Below are 21,926 nucleotides of genomic sequence, written 5' to 3' on the forward strand. Positions count from 1 at the left end.
CCGATAAACACTTGGGAAGAAGATGAAGGCCATCATGAGGAGGAGATTTGTTCCTAGTCATTATTATAGGGAGCTGCACCAAACGCTTCAAAGTCTTATACAAGGTTCTAGAAGTGTGGAAGATTACACAAGGCGATGGAAATAATCATGATTCGAGCCAACATTGAAGAAGAACGAGAGGCCACTATGGCAAGATTTTTACATGGTTTAAATCAAGATATTGGTAATGTGGTTGACTTGCAGCACTATGTTGAGTTGGAAGACATGGTTCACACGGCCATGAAAGTGGAACGACAACTAAAAAAGAAAGGTTCCACTAGAACCAATTTGGGTTCATCTTCCCCATGGAAGTCAAAATGGAGCAAAGATGAAAAGGTTGTTTCAAAGCCTAAGATTGAGCCAATCAAGGATCATAAAGAGGGAGGCAACCAAAGCAAAGGTAAATTTGATTCCCAACACTCTAGAAATAGAGATATTAAGTGTTTTAAATGTTTGGGGACATGTCATATTGCATCTCAATGCCTAAATAAGAGAGTAATGATCTTGTGGGATGATGGTGATGTTGAAACCGAGAGTGAATCAGATGATGATCCTATGCCACCTTTGGAGGATGCTAATGATGGTGTAGAATATCCTGTTGATGGTAAATTGATGGTTGCTAGGCGTGCTCTCAACATGCAAGTAAAAGAGGATGTGGAGGTACAACGTGATAACATCTTTCATACTAGATGCCACATCAAAGATAAGGTCTGTAATATGATAATTGATGGTGGAAGTTGTACTAATGTAGCTAGCACTAGTTTAGTTGAAAAATTAAATTTGAAAACTTTGAAACATCTAAGGCCATATAAGCTACAATGGCTGAATGATTGCGGGGAAGTTAAAGTAAATAAACAAGTGCTGGTTTCATTCTCTATTGGGAGATACAAGGATGAGGTTCTATGTGATGTAGTACCCATGCATGCTGGACACATTCTTTTGGGTCGACCTTGGCAATATGATAGGCGTGTGACACATGATGGTTACTTAAATAGATATTCTTTTGTAATGAACAAAAGGCAAATCACTCTTGTACCATTAACACCTAGGCAAGTGTATGAGGATCAAATGTCAATACAAAAAGAGAATGATACAAAAAATGAAAATGAGAGTACAAAAGAAAGAGAGATTGAGAGAAAAGCAAGTGAGTTTATAAGGGGTGATCCACACCTTAATTGGCAAGACGCGTTTTGGGGTGTATGGGCGCCCCAAGAACAAATCCGTGCGGGCCTTGTTAAGGCCCAAAGCGGACAATATCTTGCCAGGTCTGGGTTGGGTCATGACAAATGAGCTTAACTTTTCTTTGCCTAGTGCTATTGTGATTCTTTTGCAGGACTTTGATGATGTGTTTCCAAATGAAGTCCCTAACGGTTTGTCGCCTATTAGGGGAATTGAGCATCAAATAGACTTCATCCCTGGAGCTACCATTCTTAATAGACCTGCATATAGAAGTAACCCCGAGGAGACAAAGGAGCTTCAAAGGCAAATTGAAGAACTCTTGGCAAAAGGATATGTGAGGGAGAGCATGAGTCCATGTGCGGTACCAATTTTGTTAGTGCCCAAAAAGGATGGAACATGGAGGATGTACGTTGACTGTCGTGCAATTAATAAAATCACTGTAAAGTATCGACATCCTATTCCTAGACTTGATGACATGCTTGATGAATTGCATGGTTCTTGTGTGTTTAGTAAAATTGATCTTAAAAGTGGATATCATCAAATTAGGATTAGAGAGGGAGATGAGTGGAAAACTGCCTTTAAAACAAAATATGGTTTATATGAGTGGTTAGTGATGCCATTTGGGTTATCTAATGCACCTAGCACTTTTATGAGGTTAATAAACCATGTTTTGGGTGCTTTTATTAGACGATTGCTGATCGAATCCACCTTGGTTTTAGTCTGGGAGACCTGACTAGCGACTCGGTCAATTTTCTTTCCAAGTTGGTGAAGAGTTTGATTCTGAGCACTGGCATTTTTGGTTTGCCAGTTGAGAACAGTTTCATACTGTTTTGGCTCTTCAGGTTGGCCAGAAGCAGTAACTGGGGATTGAACATAAGGTCTTGAGATGACGCTGGTCTGTGTGTCTGTTTGTTTTTCAAGTGGGGGAAAAGATTCCTCATAAGATTGACTTTGACTTGAAAACATTAGGCATGACCGTATTGGATGGACAGGAGGTTTGGGATCTGGTGGAGGTTGTGGAGGAAAGGATTTGCAAGATGTTTTTAGATGAGAAGGTTTGGTCTTTTTCTTTTTTTTTTCTTCTCATAACTTCCAATTCGTCATCAACATCCGTGTCATCCAAGCAAGGACAATCCAGATTACACATATGGGCTTCAGGAACATCCCATAGAAAATGACCATTGATTTTGTCAGGATATACTGGGTACCCTTCAGATGCTTGCCAGTCACAGCCAGAATTGCAACCCTCTATCACCAAATAGTGTATCGATGACAGAATCATACACTAGACCTACCTACACCCCATACCACATCAGATGCTCTGATGATCCTTGCTGACATCGATAGAATTCCAACTATCATCCAAATTCCTAAACAAATCCAGAAACAAGAATTGCTCACACTCATGCCTCTTGAATGGCTAACCAATTATGAGCATTTTCATCAAAACTCTAAACCAGTTCAAACAACAGAAGCCACATTTGAAAGACAACAAAATGGCCAAGTCAAACTGTCTTTTCAAACCCCTAATCAAGTTTTAGAAAACCCAAGGCAACTCGCTGCCACTAATCTCAGCATAGCTAACATCTCTCTTGGAAAGATTTTTCAAACAGCGATGTTATGCCTTGACAAAATCTGTGAACAGAAAGAGTTCTTCAAAGATCTCATGGCAGATGAGAAACCCTTTTCTGAAGCTTGCAAAAAACCTTTTCTCCAAATTGAATGCAAAGATGAGAAGAAATGTTTTTGTCCAACCAAGAAGAAAAAACACTTTCAGAAACACTTCCACAAAATATCATCCTCCAAAAAGCCTTTTCGGTATTTCAAGAAAAGAGATGTTTCTCAGTACAGAAAAAGAAGCATAACCGTTGTTTCATCTGCAAGAAACGCGGTCACTTTGGTCGAAACTGTCCTCATAAATATGCCAAAGCTGTTCATCTCATACAATATCTCCAACATTCTTCATTGTTATCTGAAAACGAAGATGTTGAATCCAACTTCTCAGAACAGTCAGAATAAGATGATCAGACTGCTTTCATCCTTGCAGAATCTTCCGATTCTAATGATATTTCAGTCATTTCCACAGTTCAAAATGTCAACCAAGTTTCAACCATTCCCAGACATTCTCTCAAAATGTCAATCCTTTCTTCAAAGTTTCATAAACTTGTTCCTTTCATCGGGTTTATCGATACTAGTGCAGATACCAGTATAATTGATCCTTCTGTCCTTCCCTCAGACTGTTGGGAAAACCATTCTAAATTGTTCAGAGCAGTCAATGGTGAAACATTTGAAACAACTCTGATTACCAAAAAACCCATTGGTATTTAGTTCTTTCCAAATTACATTATTTGGAAAAAGATTGTAGCATCCACTCTCCCCGATAAAGACTTGCTCATATGTTTTGACATTCTCCATTTGGTCAAAAATCTATTCATTACTAGTTCTGGAATTCGCTACAAACAGATGTTCTTGCCCTATACAGATATGCTCCGTCTGTATACACTTTCTGATGTCCCAACTCCATACAGTCACATTTCCCAAAAACTTCTTGAGTTTTGTCCAGAAAATCATTCTCAATTTCATCATCCTTCTCCTCTCTAGAAAAATGAACAGTTCTTCATTCACCTTCCTTTCAAACTCAACGAAGACATAAACCCTATAAAAGCCTCTTATCCGGGTATGTCTCCTTCAGACCTCTTACTTGCAAAGCGAGAATGTTCTCAATTGCTTCAGCAAGGTCTGATTGAACCAACTGATTTAGATTGGGCTTGTCAAGCCTTTTAAGTTGAAAAAAGATCTAAATTAGTTCATGGTAAAAAGCGGTTAGTCATTGATTACTAGCCACTCAATTCTTTCCTTAAAGATGATAAGTTCCCCCTTCCAAAAATCCAGACCCTGTTTGTCTATCTTCAAGGGGCACGTATCTTCTCTAAGTTTGATTTAAAAGCTGGTTTTTGGCAACTTGGTATTTCACCAGTTGACCGTCCCAAAACTGCTTTCTGCATTCCTAATGCTCACTATCAATGGACTGTTATGCCCTTTGGTATTAAAGTTGCTCCGTCCTTATTTCAAAAGGCCATGACAAAAATTTTCAGTCCTATCCTCCATCATGCTTTGGTTTACATTGATGATATTTTATTGTTCTCATCCGATCATGATAGCTATCAAAAACTTCTTTTGGATTTCTTTCATATTATGCAGGTTCTTGGAATCATGCTTTCTGAAAAGAAAAGCAGCATAGCGAAAGAATCTATTAACTTTCTTAGCATGGTGATCACAAATGGCCACTACCAACCTGGCCCGCATATTGCAACTGAATTATTAAAGTTCCCAGACATAAATCTCACCAAGAAGCAAATTCAACAATTCCTCAGGATTGTTAATTATGTTCGAGATTTCATTCCTAAAGTTGCAATCCACACCAGCTAGTTGTCCCGCATGCTTAAAAAACAGTGTCCTCCCCAGGGACCAGCACAAACTGAAGTTGTTAAGCAGTTGAAAGTGATAGCTCAATCACCTCCTCCATTCAGAATTCCCACAACTGGACAACGCATTCTGCAGACAGATACCAGTGATGATTACTGGAGTGCCATTCTCCTCGAATGGATAGATGGCTTGGACCATTTCTGTGCCTATGCAAGCGGACAATTCAAAGACTCTGAAAAGAACTACCATGTGATCTACAAAGAGATTTTGGCGGTAAAGTATGGAATCAAAAAATTTGAATTTCATCTAATCAACCATAAATTCCTTATCAACATGGACAATTCCTCTTTTCCTAAAATCTTTGATTTCAAGAACAAATTGCTCCCTGACAAGCAATTGCTCAACCTCAAAACTTGGTTCTCTAAATATGACTTTACTGTCCAGCACATCAAAGGTAAACAGAACCTCATCCCAGACTTCCTTACACGCCCGGCTATAAATAAACCCTCACTCATCTCTTCAACTCGTATCATCCCAGTCATAGCCATGAATCGACAACTTCCTTTCAAAGCTCTCAACCAAAGATCTTTTCCTATGAACATTCCTTTTTCTTTAGCCTATCAAATCCAAGACTTTGCTAAGAAATTCCTCTATCGGTATTTCTTCAATGTCCACAGTAAGACTCCTGATCCTTTTCCTACACTCTGTATGGAAAACATGGTTCTCACAGGTCTCACCCTGTCTCACCACCTTGTATGCTATAAAACTGGTCTTCCCTATTAAACCAGTCCTCCGCCGCATTACCACTCCTGAGTTTTCCTCTGACCTTCTATGGACACTCCTATAATGGTATTCACCCCTCACATGGTGGCATAAACAGCTGCAGAATCTGTGTACTTTTCACGGATTAAATAGGATGCCAGAACACGAAGCAAACATGTTCACCATAATTTTCATTGTTCACCGGCCATATTTCCAACACCTAGAAACCAGAGACTTCTGGACTCAAGACATGGCTTATGAATGGAAAACTTATCCCCATCCTTACCCTCTCATCCATGATACATCCGTCACATCTGTTCTTCGAGCTTATCTCATGGAACTCAATAATGTTCAACCACCGGCCACAAACATCCACCACACCTCTGTCGGACCATCCCACAACTTGGAAATAGTCCCAAAGACAGACCTATACTCTAGATTCGAGTTCAAGTCCCACATGGAATTCTTGTCATGGAACAACGTCCTGGTTACACTAATGTCTTATTCCAAGACGCTTAGGATCCTTGGGAAGATTTTCAGTCTCTTCTCCATACTGAAAATACACCATACACGGTCACCAATCCAAACTCTCCTGCTTCTTCCACACCAAAAATGACTGAGGCAGATGAAGAAAAATATCTGCAAGCTGAAGCATCTTCATCTAGTTGTACGTTGCGTTGTTACACCAGATCTATGATAGAACAAAGTATGTCCTTAGGGCCAGTAGCCCGCAAGTTCCGGTTTCCAGTCGATATACATTTATCCATCAAGTACCAAATTCGAAAATCATATTGAAAATAGTTTTTCACGATACCACCCGAAAACATGGTACTCACGGCCTTAAAGAGGTGAACGTTGTGAGAAAACAATTTTGTTTTACAAAAATCAGTTTTGGAGGATAAAAACAGGACCTTTCTGATGCACAGGATCCTTAGGCTTAAAGCAAGTGCAGAGCATACTCAGTATTAAAATTAGAGGTGAACGTATCCTTATTATTCCAAATAATTTTCTTGACTCCTAGAAGATAAACAAAGTTTAGAGAAACATGATATAAAAAAAATTGGGTTTTATTTCTGATTAACTCCTACCTTACAAAGGGGAAGAGAGATCCTTATATAGAGATCTCGAGGAGGAAAGAGATAAGGTGGGACCCTTATCTTTTACAAAAGGAGAAACATAATTATGAAAGCAATAAAGCAGAAAAGCACACTGCGCCAAACTAAAAAAGCAAAAGCAAACTTTAGATAAGACAGGACCCTTGTCTAATTATTAAAGCAAACTTTAATAAAGTAAAAGCTAAAGATTCCCATGTGTGTCGGCAATCATGGAGTTGATGGGTAGTGTGATGGAGACACATCACCAGTTTCTTTCTCATACTAGCACTTGGCATGATGAATTTATCTCTGATCAAGGGATACTTCAGCTTGCAGATATTTTTCTTCATTTGCCTCAGTCATTTTTGGTGTGGAAGAAGCAGGAGAGTCTGGATTGGTGACTGTGTATGGGGTATTTTCAGTATGGAGAAGAGACTGAAAATCTTCCCAAGGATCCTAAGCGTCTTGGAATAAGACATTAGTGTAACCATGATGTTGTTCCATGACAAGAATTCCATGTGTACTTGAACTCGAACCTGGAGTACAGGTCTGTGTCTTTGAGACTATTTCCAAGCTGTGGGATGGTCCGACAGAGGTGTGATGGATGTTTGTGGCCGGTGGTTGAACATTGTTGAGTTCCATGAGATAAACTCGAAGAACAGATGTGACGGATGTATCATGGATAAGAGGGTAAGGATGGGGATAAGTTTTCCATTCATAAGCCATGTCTTGAGTCCAGAAGTCTCTGGTTTTTGGGTGCTGGAAATATGGCCGGTGAACAATGAAAACTGTGGTGAACATGTTTGCTTCATGTTCTAGCATCCTATTTAATCCGTGAAAAGTACACAGATTTTGGAGCTGTTTACGCCACCATGTAAGGGGTGAATACCATTCTAGGAGTGTCCATAGAAGGTCAGAGGAAAACTCAGGAGTGGTAATGTGGCGGAGGACTGGTTTAATGGGGAAGACCAGTTTTGTAGCATACAAGGTGGTGAGACACCACATATACCATAACGCGTCTTCTGAAATGGACAAGTGAGACAGGGTGAGACCTGTGAGAACCAGGTTTTCCATACAGAGTGTAGGAAAACGATCAGGAGTCTTACTGTGGACATTGAAGAAATACCGGTAGAGGAATTTCTTAGCAAAGTCTTGGATTTGGTAGGCTGAAGAAAAAGGAATGTTCATAGGAAAAGATCTTTGGTTGAGAGCTTTGAAATGAAGTTGTCGATTCATGGCTATGACTGGGATGATACGAGTTGAAGAGAGGAGTGAGGGTTTATTTATAGCCGGGCGTGTAAGGAAGTCTGGGATAAGGTTATGTTTACCTTTGATGTGCTGGACAGTAAAGTCATATTTAGAGAACCAAGTTTTGAGGTTGAGCAATTGCTTGTCAGGGAGAAATTTGTTCTTGAAATCAAAGATTTTAGGAAAAGAGGAATTGTCCATATCGATAAGGAATTTATGGCTGATTAAATGAAATTCAAATTTTTTTATTCCATACTTTACCGCCAAAATCTCTTTGTAGATCACATGATAGTTCTTTCCAGAGTCTTTGAATTGTCCGCTTGCATAGGCACAGAAATGGTCCAAGCCATCTATCCGTTCGAGGAGAATGGCACTCCAGTAATCATCACTGGCATCTGTCTGCAGAATGCGTTGTCCAGTTATGGGAATTCTGAGTGGAGGAGGTAATTGAGCTATCACTTTCAGCTGCTTGATAGCTTCAGTTTGTGCTAGTCCCTAGGAAGGACACTGTTTTTTAAGTATGCGGGACAGTTGGCTGGTGTGGGTTGCAACTTTAGGAATGAAATCTCGAACATAATTAACAATCCCGAGGAATTGTTGAATTTGCTTCTTGGTGAGATTTGTATCTGGGAACTTTAATAATTCGGTTGCAATATGCGAGCCAGGTTGGTAGTGGCCATTTGTGATCACCATACCAAGAAAGTCAATAGATTCTTTCGCTATGCTGCTTTTCTTTTCAAAAAGCATGATTCCATGAACGCAATATGAAAGAAATCCAAAAGAAGTTTTGATGGCTATCATGATCAGATGAGAACAATAAAATATCATCGATGTAAACCAAAGCATGATGGAGGATAGGACTGAAAATTTTTGTCATGGCCTTTTGAAATAAGGACGGAGCAACTTTAAGACCAAAGGGCATAACAGTCCATTGATAGTGAGCATCAGGAATGTAGAAAGTAGTTTTGGGACGGTCAACTGGTGAAATACCAAGTTGCCAAAAACCAGCTTTTAAATCAAACTTAGAGAAGATACGTGCCCCTTGAAGATGGACCAACAAGGTCTGGATTTTTGGAAGGGGGAACTTATCATCTTTAAGGAAAGAATTGAGTGGTTGGTAATTAATGACTAACCGCTTTTTACCACGAACTAATTCAGATCTTTTTTCAACATAAAAGGCTTGACAAGCCCAATCTAAATCAGTTGGTTCAATCAGACCTTGCTGAAGCAATTGAGAACATTCTTGCTTTACAAGTAAGAGGTCTGAAGGAGACATTCCCAGATGAGAGGCTTTTGTAGGGTTTATGTCTTCGTTGAGTTTAAAAGGAAGGTGAATGAAGAACTATTCATTTTTCTAGAGAAGGGAAGGATGATGAAATTGAGAATGATTTTCTGGACAAAACTCAAGAAGTTTTTGGGAAATGTGACTGTATGGAGTTGGGACATCAAAAAGTGTATACAGACAGAGCATATCTGTATAGGGCAAGAACATATGTTTGTAGCGAATTCCAGAACTAGTAATGAATGGATTTTTGACCAAATGGAGAATGTCAAAACCTATGAGCAAGTCTTTATCGGGAGAGTGGATGCTACAATCTTTTTCCAAATAATTCAATTCAGAAAGAACTGAATACTAATGGGTTTTTTGGTAATTAGAGTTGTTTCAAATGTTTCGCCATTGACTGCTCTGAACAATTTAGAATGGTTTTCCCAACAGTCTGAGGGAAGGACAGAAGGATCAATTATACTGGTATCTGCACCAGTATCGATAAACCCGATGATAGGAACAGGTTTATGAAACTTTGAAGAAAGGATTGACATTTTGAGAGAATGTCTAGGAATGGTTGAAACTTGGTTGACATTTTGAACTGTGGAAATGATTGAAATATCATTAGAATCAGAAGATTCTACAGAGATGAAAGCAGTCTGATCATCTTATTCTGACTGTTCTGAGAAATTGGATTCAACATCTTCGTTTTCAGATAATAATGAAGAATGTTGGAGATGTTGTATGAGACGAACAGCTTTGGCATATTTATGAGGACAGTTTCGACCAAAGTGACCGCATTTCTTGCAGATGAAACAACTGTTATGCTTCTTTTTCTGTACTGAGAAACATCTCTTTTCTTGAAATACCGGAAAGGCTTTTTGGAGGATGATATTTTGTGGAAGTGTTTCTGAAAGTGTTTTTTCTTCTTGGTTGGACAAAAGCATTTTTTCTCATCTTTGCATTCAATTTGGAGATAGGGTTTTTTGCAAGCTTCAGAAAAGGGTTTCTTATCTGCCATGAGATCTTTGAAGAACTCTTTCTGTTCACAGATTTTGTCAAGGCATAACATCGCTGTTTGAAAAATCTTTCCAAGAGAGATGTCAACTATGCTGAGATTAATGGCAGCGAGTTGTCTTTGAAGATCAGGTTGGAGTTTTGAAGGAAGTGAGGCTATGAAGACATGCTTGAGGGACGATTCATTGAAACCGTTGAGCTTGTAAAATAGAATACTCATTCTTTTGTAATGAGTTTTTAAAAGATGTCTTTTAAAATAACAGCATTTCATCTGGTGATATTCTTTTCGATCTGCTTCTTTGGAAGCTGTGTGTTCACTGATGAATTGTTCATGGATGATGTTGAGTGCTGTGCCAATTGGGGATTGCATGAATTGGATCTGACGGTATTCTCCCAAGCTTTCTAACCAATCTCGTAAAGAACCCATTGAGCGGGCCATAAATTCATGAAGAACACTTTTTGGTTGTGCATTTGGTTTAATTCCTTTGAGATCAATCCATGTAGCAAATTCTTGAAGGCGAGCAGGCCATTTATGACGGGGAACGTCATCAAATGTAAACCAAGATGCTAAAGATGGTTTGGTCGAGTGATTAGGAATGAGTGGAGGCATTGATGGTTTTGGTTCTGTTGGAGCTGTTTGATTTTCAGCATCAGAAGAACTTTCTTCAACAATAGGTGTAGCAGTTGAAGCACTAGGATCCTCAGTTTTAGTGGCCATCAATATGCTTGTAATATCAGCATATTCTGATTCAGAGTCAGTAGAGGTACCTCCTGAGTTTGTGGAAGGGGAAGAGGAAGACGGGTTGGACTCAGATGGGTTTGACTCATAAACTATTTCTGGTTCAGAGGAGTCAGAAGATGTGTTTTTTGGGAGGCTCAGGAGTGGCTTTTGGTGAATCTTCTGGTGGTACTGGAGGAACTGATGAAGTGGCTTTTGACGTTGGTTCTGAAATCTTGACTTCGGATTTTGATTTTTTAGGTGAAGATGGCTTAGGTAAAGGTATTGGTTGAAGATGTGAGAATCCAAAGAACTGATTGTAAACGAGCGGTTGAGGCCTGGATGGCATGTAGAAAGGTGCATAGATGTCAAACATCGGAGTAGGGACGGGTGCGGATGATGTTTGGGTAAAAAGTGATGGCCTGGTTTTTTCAGTATCAATTCTGGCTAGCTCAGCTTTGAGTCTTCTTATCTCCGCTTATTTTTTGTTGAACTCTGGACCCTAGATGTGGTTGTTGATCATTCGTCTAAGATCTGTATCTAGCTCAGAGATACGGTCTTGTAGATGGATATATATCTGATCAAGACTATTGCTGATCGAATCCACCTTGGTTTCAGTCTAGGAGACCTGACTACCAACTCGGTCAATTTTCTTTCCAAGTTGGTGGAGAGTTTGATTCTGAGCACTGGCGTTTTTGGTTTGCCAATTGAGAACAACTTCATACTATTTTGGCTCTTCAAGTTGGCCAGAAGCAGTAACTGGGGATTGAACATAAGGTTTTGAGATGACTATGGTCTGTGTGTCTATTTATTTTTCAAGTAGGGGAAAAGATTCCTCATAAGATTGACTTTGATTTGAAAATATTAGGCATGACCGTATTGGATGGACAGGAGGTTTGGGATCTGGCGGAGGTTGTGGAGGAAAGAATTTGCAAGATGTTTTTGGATGAGAAGGTTTGGTCTTTTTCTTTTTCTTTCTTCTCATAACTTCCAATTCGTTATCAACATTCGTGTCATCCAAGCAAGGACAATCCGGATTACACATATGGGCTTCAGGAACATCCCATAGAAAATGACCATTGATTTTGTCAGGATATACTGGATACCCTTCAGATAAAAAACCATGGATTAGAAGGTTCTTTTCCAGACCAGTTTGGACTGCAGTAATCATTGCAGTGTAGGAAAGCCTTGGGTTTTCTGAAACTTAATTAGGGGTTTGAAAAGACAGTTTGACTTGGCCATTTTGTCGTCTTTCAAATGTGGCTTCTGTTGTTTGAACTGGTTCAGAGTTTTGATGAAAATGTTCATAATTAGTCAGCCATTCAAGAGTCATGAGTGTGAACAATTCTTGTTTCTGGATTTGTTTAGGAATTTGGATGATGGTTGGAATTGTATCGGTGTCAGCAAGGATCATCAAAGCATCTGATGTGGTATGGGGTGTAGGTAGGTCTAGTGCATGATTTTGTAATTGATACACTATTTGGTGATGGAGGGTTGCAATCTTGGATATGGGTGTTTGTTCTGCTCCTTGGAGCTGGATCTGGACTTTAATGGTTTTAGGCAAGTTGGGATCCTCAAGAGAGAGGTTGAAGTTTGGGTAAAAGGTTAACAAGACACTACCAGCATGGAGGGTTGTCAGGACGGTTCCTATAACAGCGTAGTGATACTGTTTGAACCGGGTATCTAGAAGAGCAATTCTGGCTGTGACTGGCAAGCCTTTTCTGCCATGGAGGGTTAGAATCAATCTAACACCACCAAGATGAAGATGCGTATACCCTTCGCGTTTCCAGTTTGCTACAATATCTGGAGGGATCTCTAAAGTGACATATTTTTCACTTTGAGAGGCTTGTAACGCACATTGATCTAATCTAGAGGACTGGATGTATTCTTTTGGAAGTGGTCTTTTGGTAGAGATGAAGGTACATATACTTCTGGTGAAAGAAGTTTTCTGCTTGTAGAAGTTGTAGGGACTCATGACGGGAAACTGAGATTCATTTATTTGAGCAGATTCAAGGTAATTGATCTATAACAAAGGCTTAGATGAACACATTGAACATTTGCAAAGTGTATTGACTGTTTTAAGGAAGGAAAAGTTGTATGCTAATTTGAAGAAGTGTTCCTTTTGTACAAATCAGATTGTTTTTCTTGGTTATGTTGTAAGTGCTAAAGGAATTGAGGTTGATGAAGAGAAGGTAAAGGCTATTAAGAGTGGCCTACACCTAAAAGTGTAAGTGAGGTAAGAAGTTTTCATGGTTTGGCTAGTTTTTATAAAAGATTTATGAAAGATTTTAGCACCCTTACTGCACCATTAACTGAAATGGTGAAGAAACATGTGGGATTTAAGTGGGGTAGTGAACAAGAAAGGGCATTTAATCTAATTAAGGAGAAATTGGTTTCTGCACCATTACTTGCTTTACCTAATTTTACTAAAACTTTTGAAATTGAGTGGAGTAGCCCTAAACTATCCTACCTATGACAAAGAGATGTATGCATTGGTGAGAGCATTGGAAACTTGGCAACATTATCTTCTACCTAAAGAGTTTGTTATACACACTGATCATGAGTCCTTGAAGCATTTAAAAGGGCAAGGTAAGTTACATAAGAGACATGCCAAATGGGTTGAATTTATTGAGCCATTTCCTTATGTGATCAAATATAAACAAGGTAAGGAGAATGTGGTGGCTGATGCATTATCTAAAAGGTATGTACTTATCTCCAAATTAAATGCAAAGTTGTTAGGATTTGAGTACATTAAAGAATTATATGTTAACGATCCTGATTTTGCTAATGTGTTTAATGCTTGTGAGAAAGGTGCATTTGGTAAGTTCTATAGGCATGATGGGCTTTTATTTAGAGAAAATAAATTGTGTGTGCCTCATAGTTCTTTGCGTGAATTGCTTGTGCGTGAAGCTCATGGGGGTGGTTTAATGGGACATGATGAGAAGAACTGTCTTCCACAATTGGTGTGGAAGTTGAAGCACTAGGATTTTCAGTTGTAGTTGCCATCAATATGCTCGTAATGTCAGTATATTCTGATTCAGAGTCATTGGAGGTACTGGTTGAGTTTGTGGATGAGGAGGATGAGTGTGACTCTGACAGATTAGACTCACATACTGTTTCTGGTTCAGAGGATTCAGGAGATGAGTCGTGGAAAGTTTGATAATGATACTGATCCATTGGTCCTTTATCTTTTTTAGGAGGGTTAGGAGTTGCATGTGGTGAATCTTCGGGAGGTACCGGAGGAGTAGATGAGGATGAAGTTGGCTTTGTTTTTGGTTCTGAAATTTTTACTTTGGACTTTGATTTTTTAGGTGAAGAGGGTTTTGGTTGAAAAGTTGGTTGGAGATGTGAGAAACCAAAGAATTAGTTGTAAACAGGCTGGTGAGGTCTGGGAGGTGTATAAAAAGGTGAATAGGTTTCAAACACAGGAGGAGGCACAGGTGTGGATTGTGTCTGGGTGAAAAGTGTTGGACGAGCCTTTTCAGCATCAATTCTTGCCAATTCAGCTTTGAGCTTTTTGATCTCTGCTTTTTTCTTGTTAAACTCGGGACCCCATATATGATTATTGTTCATTCATCTGAGCTCGGTATCTAACTCAGAGATACGGTCTTGTAGATGTATGTACATCTGATCAAGACGTGGCTGATTGAATCAACTTTAATTTCAGTCTAGGAAACTTCACTGGCAACTCGATCAATTCTATTTCCGAGTTGTTTGAGGGTTTGATTTTGAGCATTGGCATTTTTGGTTTGCCAATTTAAAACAGCTTCATACTGTTTTGGCTCTTCAGGTTGCCCAGAGTCTGTAACTGGGGACTGGACAAAGGGTTTAGAGACAACTCTGGTTTAAGTGTCTGTCTACTTTTCAAGTGGAGGGAAGGATTGTTCATAAGATTGACCTGAAAACATTAGGCATGATCTTATTGGTTGAACATGAGGTTTGGGATCTGGTGGAGATAGTGGAGGAAAAGATTTGCAAGATGTTTTTTAATGAGAAGGTTTTTTCTTTTTCTTTTTCTTTCTTCGCATGACTTCGAGTTCATATTCAAGATCCATATCATCCAAGCAAGGACAATCTGGATTACACATATGGGCTTCAGGAACATCCCATAGAAAATGACCATTTAGTTTATCAGGATATACAGGATACCCTTCGGATGAGAAACCATGAATTGGAAGTTTCTTTTCTTGACCAGTTTGGACTACTGTAATCATAGCAGTGTAAGAAAGCCTTGGAATTACTTAAACAAGTTGAGGCTCGGGTGTTTGAAAAGATAGTTTGACTTGACCATTTTGTCATCTTTCAAACGCGGCTTCTGTTGCTTGAACTGGTTTAGAGTTTTAGTGGAAGTGCTCATAATTAGTCAGCCATTCGAGAGACATAAGTTTGAGCAATTCTTGTTTCTGGATTTGTTTGGGAATTTGGATGATGGTTGGAATTGTGTCTGTGTCAGCAAGGATCATTAAGGCATCAGATGTGGTGTAAGGTGTAGGAAGATCTAGTGCATGATTTTGTAATCGATACACTATTTGGTGATAAAGAGTGGCAAGCTTGGATGTGGGTGTCTGGTTTGCTCCTTGGAGTTGGATCTGAACTTTGATGGTTGTGGGAAGGTTGGGATCCTCAAAAGAAAGGTTGAAATTTGGATAAAAGGTTAAAAAGACACTACCAGCATGGAGTGTGGTCAGAACAGTTCCTATAACAGCATGTTGGTACTGTTTGAACCTGGTGTCCAGGAGAACAATTATGGCTGTAACAGGTAAGCCTTTTCGGCCATGGAGAGTCAGAATCAATCTAATACCACCAAGATGAAGATGGGTATACCCTTCTCGTTTACAGTTTGCTACGAGATCTGAGGGTATTTCTAAAGTGACATACTGTTCACTTAGAGAGGCTTGTAAAGCACACTGATCGAGTCTAGAAGACTGGATATACTCTTTTAGGAGTGGTCTTTTTGTGAAGATGAGGGTTCTAATATTTCTGGTAAGAGAAGTTATTTGTTTGTAGAGGTTGTAGGGACTCATGATAGGAAACTGTGATTCATTGATTTGGGCAGATTCGAGAATATAAGAATATTCAACAAGGTTTTCAATTTTAGAGGCTACATGTTTTTGACATGATCTTGGAAGAGAGAGACTGGAGGAAGAGAAATATGGGATGAAGACGGTGAAGGTGTTGAGGCTAAAGATGAAGTTGTTTCCATGTTTAGGTAATCTTCTTCTCAAACAAGATTATTTGGAATTCCTAATGATACCACCTCTGCGTGAATTATGGCTCTGATACCACCAGCTCATGATCACTCCACAAAACCATCTTCAGCATCTTAGTTCACATTTGATGACATTCCCCGTCACAGATGGTCTGCTAGACTTCAAGAATTTGTTGCATGGATTGATCTCTAAGGAACAAAGCCAAATGCTCAATCTCAAGCTATCATTCGCGAATTCATGGCCCGATCTACGGGTTCTTTGAGAGATTGGTTAGAAAGCTTGGGAGAATAGAGACAACTCTAATTCATGCAATCACTTATTGATACCGTACTCACCATCATCCATGAACAATTCATTGGTGACAGAACAGCATCTACCGATGCAGACAGAAAAGAGTATCATCAGATGAAGTGTTGTTCTCTCAAAAGACATCTTTTGGAATCTCATTACAAAAGAATGAGTATTCTATTTTACAACCTGAATGGATTCAACAAACCTTCTTTTAAACATGTCTTTATAGCCTCTCTTCCTTCTGAGTTACAACCTGATCTTCAAAGAAAACTCACAGCCACTAATCTCAGCATTGCTGACATCTCTTTGGGAAAGATTTTCCAAATGGCAATGTTATGCTTGGATAAAATTTGTGAGCAGAATGAATTCTTCAAAGATCTCATGGCAGACACAAAACCCTTCTCTGAAGCTTGTAAAAAACCTTATCTCAAGATGGAGTGCAAAGATGAAAAGAAGTGTGTTTGTTCGCCCAAAAAGAAAAAAAACATTTTCAAAAACACTTCCACAAAAAATCATCCTCCAAAAAACCTTTCCGGTATTCAGAAAAAATGATGTCTCCCAGTACAGAAAGAAAAAGCATAACCGTTGTTTCATCTGCAAAAAACACGGTCACTTTGCTCGAAATTGTCCCTATAAGTTTGCCAAAGTTGTTCGTCTCATACAGCACCTTCAACATTCTTCCCTGTTATCTAAGAACGAAGATGTTAAATCAAACTTTTCTGAACAATCAGAACAAGATGACCAAACTGCTTTCATCATCGCAGAATCTTCAGATTCTGAGGATATTTCAGTCATCTCTACAGTTCAAAATGTCAACCATGTTTCCACCATTCCCAAACCTTCACTCAAAATGTCAATCATTCCTTCCAAGCTTCATAAACCTGTTCCTGTGATCGGGTTTATTGACACTAGTGCATATACCAGTATGATTGACCCTTCTGTTCTTCCCTCAGACTATTGGGAACCTCATTCAAAGCTTTTCAGAGTTGTTAATGGAGAAACTTTTGAGACCACTTTGATTACTAAAAAACCCATTGGTATTCAATTCTTTCCGAATTGTATAATTTGGAAAAAGATTGTAGCCTCCAAACTCCCTGATAAAGATCTCCTCATAGGTTTTGACATTCTTCATTTGGTTAAAAACCTATTCCTCATCAGTTCTGGAGTTCGCTACAAACAAATGTTCTTACCTTATACCGATACTCTCCGTCTGTATGCACTTTCAGAAACATCATCTCCATACAGTCATCTCTCCCATAAGTTCTTAGAATTTTGTCTAGAAAATCATTCACAATTTCACCATCCTTCACCCCTTTAGAAGAATGAACAATTTTTTATCCATCTTCCTTTCAAACTCAATGAAGACATAAATCCCACAAAAGCTTCTCACCCGGGTATGTCTCCTTCAGATTTCTTGTTTGCCAAGCAAGAATGCTCTCAGTTACTCCAACAAGGTCTAATTGAACCTACTGATTCAAATTGGGTTTGTCAAGCCTTCTATGTTGAAAAACGATCTGAATTAGTTCGTGGTAAAAAGAGATTAGTTATTGATTACTAGCCACTTAATTCTTTTCTTAAAGATGATAAGTTTCCCCTTTCAAAAATCCAGACCCTGTTTGTCCATCTTCAAGGGGCTCGTATCTTCTCTAAGTTTGATTTAAAAGTTGGTTTTTGGCAACTAGGTATTTCACTAGTTGACCGTCACAAAACTGCCTTTTGTATTCCCAATGCCCATTATCAATGGACCATTCTGCCCTTTGGTTTTAAAGTTGCTCCTTCATTATTTCAAAAGGCCATGACAAAAATCTTTAGTCCTATCCTCCACCATGCTCTGGTCTATATTGATGATATTTTGTTATTTTCCTCTGACCATGAGAGCCACCAGAAGCTCCTTTTGGATTTCTTTCATCTTGTGCAGACACATGGAATCATGCTTTCAAAAAGAAAAACAGCATAGGCAAAGAATCCATTGACTTTCTTGGCATGGTGATTAAAGATGGCCACTACCAACCTAGTCCACACATTGCAACTGAATTATTAAAGTTCCCGGACACAAATTTCACCAAAAAGTAGATACAATAATTCCTCGGGATTTTAATTATGTCTGTGATTTTATCCCAAAAATTGCAATCCACACAAGCCAGCTGTCGCGCATGCTCAAAAAACAGTGCCCTCCATGGGGCCCAACACAGACAAAAGCTATCAAGCAGCTAAAGGTGATAGCCCAGTCACCTCCTCCACTCCGAATTCCCACATCTGGCCAACGCATCCTCCAGATTGATGCCAACGATGATTACTAGAGCGCCATTCTTCTCGAAGAAATCAATGGCGTGCGTCATTTCTGTGCACATGCAAGCGGACAATTCAAAGACTCTGAAAAGAACTACCATGTGATATACAAAGAGATTTTGGCAGTCAAGTATGGAATTAAAAAATTTGAATTTCATCTCATCAGCCACAAATTTCTTATCAACATAGATAACTCTTCTTTTCCCCGAATCTTTGACTTCAAAAACAAGTTGCTCCCTGACAAGCAATTGCTCAGTCTCAAAACCTGGTTTGCTTATTATGATTTCACTGTTCAACATATAACAGGCAACTAAAACCTCATTATAGACTTCCTCACACGACCAGCTATAAATAAACCCTCATTCATTTCCTCAATCCATACCATTCTAGTCATAGCCATGCATCGCCAACTTCCTTTCAAAGCTCTCAACCAGAGAAACTTCCCCATGAACATCTCTTTCTAATTGGCTTACCAGCTGCAAGATTTTGCAAAGAAGTTCCTTTACAGGTATTTTTTTAATGTCCAGACCAAAAAACCTGGTCGTTTTCCTAACCTTTGTATGGAACACCTGTTCCTCACCGGCCTCACTCTCTCCTCTCTGTCCATATGTGAAGATGAGCTTTGGTACATGTGGTGTCTCACCACCTTGTATGCTATGAAGCTAGTTTTCCCCATTAATGCCAAAGCAGGAAGCTAACATATGGACTACTTCCAGCACCCAGAAACAAGAGACTACTGGACACAAGACATGGCATATGAATGGAGAACTTACCTTCATCCTTATACCCTCATCCATGATACATCGGTCACCTCCGTTCTCAAAGCCTACCTCATGGAACTTAACAATGTTACTCCACTGGCCACAAACATTCACCACACCTCTATTGGACCATCACACACCCTTGAAATAATTCAAAAAACACAAGGCTGTACTCCGGGTTCAAGTTCAAGTCCTCAAGGAATCCTTGTCATGGAACAACGCCCTGATTACACCAGCGTCTTATTCCAAGACGCTCAGGACCCATGGGAAGATTTTCAGTCCCTTCTCCATATTGAAAATCCCCATTATACTCTCCTACTGCATCTATATCCTCGCACATGACTGACGCTGATGAAGACAAATATCAGCAAGCTAAGGCGTATCTCGACCAGAGACAGATACGTCGGCACAAGCGCCAATATGAGAAAGCGACAGGAGACGTGTCACCATCGAGCTATCCATCCACTCCATAATGATAACTTGTCACCATCACATTACTTTTAATGCAATAAGCCCATGTGTCTCCCGTTTGCTTTGAATGTTTATGTAAAAAGTCTTAGTCGGTGTGCTTTACTTTCTGTTTTCCTTTGTCTTATGCCAAAGTCTTAGTCGGTGTGCTTTACTTTTTGTTTTCCTTTGTCTTATGCCAAAGTCTTAGTCGGTGTGCTTTACTTTCTAAAAAGGTGTGCTTTACTTTTCTAACAGCATGTGCCTATTTGTCGATTATAATCATTCAAGGGGTCCTGTCCTTGATGATTTTCTATATAAGGCACCTTATGCTTTCGTTGTAGGCACGAGTTAATCAGAAATAAACATTTACGTTTCCTTACATCATGTTTCTCTAAATCTTTTCTCTCTTCTAGGGCTCAAAGAAATTATTTGGGTTAATAACGATACGCTCGCCTCTAATTTTCTATACTGAGTATGCTCTACACTTGCCTTAAGCCTAAGGATCCTGTGCATCAGAAAGGTCCTGTTTTATCCTCCAAAACCGATTTTTATAAAATGAAAGTGTTTTCTCACAATGTTCACCCTCTTTGAGGCCATGAGTGTCGTGTGTTCGGGTGATATCGTAAAAAACGGTTTTCAAATATGATTTTCGGATATGGTATTTGATGGATAAGTGTATATCGGCTAGAAACCAGAACTTGCGGGCTATTGTCCCTAAGGACAGACTTCGTTCTATTATAGATCTGGTATAACAACGGCACGTACAACTATAAAACGTGATGTTGAAAGAATATGTGAGAAGTGTATCACTTGTAAGCATGCTAAGTCTAGAGTTTTACCCCATGGATTGTATAACCCTCTGCCCATACCTAGTGAACCTTAGGTTGATATTTCTATGGACTTTGTTTTGGGTTTACCTAGGTCAAAAAGGAGAAATGATTATGTTTTTGTTGTTGTTGATAGGTTTTCAAAGATGGCAAATTTCATTCCATATCACAAAATTGATGATGCAACAAACATAGCTAATTTGTTTTTCAAGGAAATAGTCAGGTTGCATGGAGTACCAAGGAGCATAGTTTCAGATCGAGATGCTAAGTTCTTGAGCCACTTTTGGAAAAATTTGTGGGGTAAGTTGGGTACTAAACTTTTGTTTTCTACTACTTGTCATCCATAAATTGAGGTTGTAAATAGAACTTTGTCTACTTTGTTGCGTGCCATTATTCAAAAGAACTTGAAAACGTAGGAAGAATTTTTGCCACGTGTTGAATTTGCTTACAATAGAACTGTCCATTCAGCTACTAAATTTTCACCATTTGAGATTGTATATGGTTTTAATCCATTAACTCCCTTGGATTTATTACCTTTACCTATTAATGAGCGTGCTAGTATGGATGGTAAAAAGAAAGCTGAATTTGTCAAGCAATTGCATGAGAGAACACGTCAACACATAGAAAAGAGAACTGAACAATATGCTACTCAAGCCAACAAAAGACGTAAGCAAGTGGTTTTTCAGCCTGGAGATTGGGTTTGGGTGCATATGAGAAAGGAGAGGTTCCCAGTACAAAGGCGTTCTAAGTTGCTTCCAAGGGGAGATGGTCCATTTCAAGTGGCTGCACGGATCAATGACAATGCCTACAAATTGGATCTTCCTGGTGGGTATAATGTGAGTGCTACTTTTAATGTTTCTGATCTTTCTCCTTTCGATGTAGGTGAAGATTCGAGGATAAATCCTTTTAAGGAGAGGGGGAATGATGAGATCCATCAAGGGAATACCATTAAAACTTCAAGTGATCATTTGCACATTCATGGAGGCCCAATTACAAGAGCAAGAGCCAAAAAGATGCAAGCTGCTTTAAATGGATTAATTGAGAAAATATGGATTGAAAATGCAATTCAAGATGCAAGACATCATGAATTGGGCTTGAAGAGAAGACAAGGCATTGTGGGCATTATTCAAGTTATTGGGCAGCCAAATACACAATTTGTATCAAATGCAAAAAGGTTAAATTCGGAATAAAAATTATATTGATTGACCCAGAAGCAATGTGCAACTTATATACCGTTGGAAAGATAATTAAGTTAGCTTTCTAATAAATTTTACAGAGCTAGATTTGGAGTTCTCTAGAAGGAGTTATGACCAATTCATTACACCTTATTCAGACTTGAGATTTTCAA

At 39.1% G+C, this 21,926-nt stretch overlaps 1 pseudogene; it reads left to right on the top strand.

Moving 5' to 3' along the window:
• The first annotated feature begins 135 nt into the window (after nucleotides 1-135).
• LOC112099611 lies at nucleotides 136-13,734 on the top strand (annotated as a pseudogene).
• Nucleotides 13,735-21,926: the final 8,192 nt, after the last annotated feature.

This window comes from Citrus clementina, unplaced genomic scaffold (assembly GCF_000493195.1).
Source record: "Citrus clementina cultivar Clemenules unplaced genomic scaffold, Citrus_clementina_v1.0 scaffold_3, whole genome shotgun sequence".
NCBI lineage: Eukaryota > Viridiplantae > Streptophyta > Magnoliopsida > Sapindales > Rutaceae > Citrus > Citrus x clementina.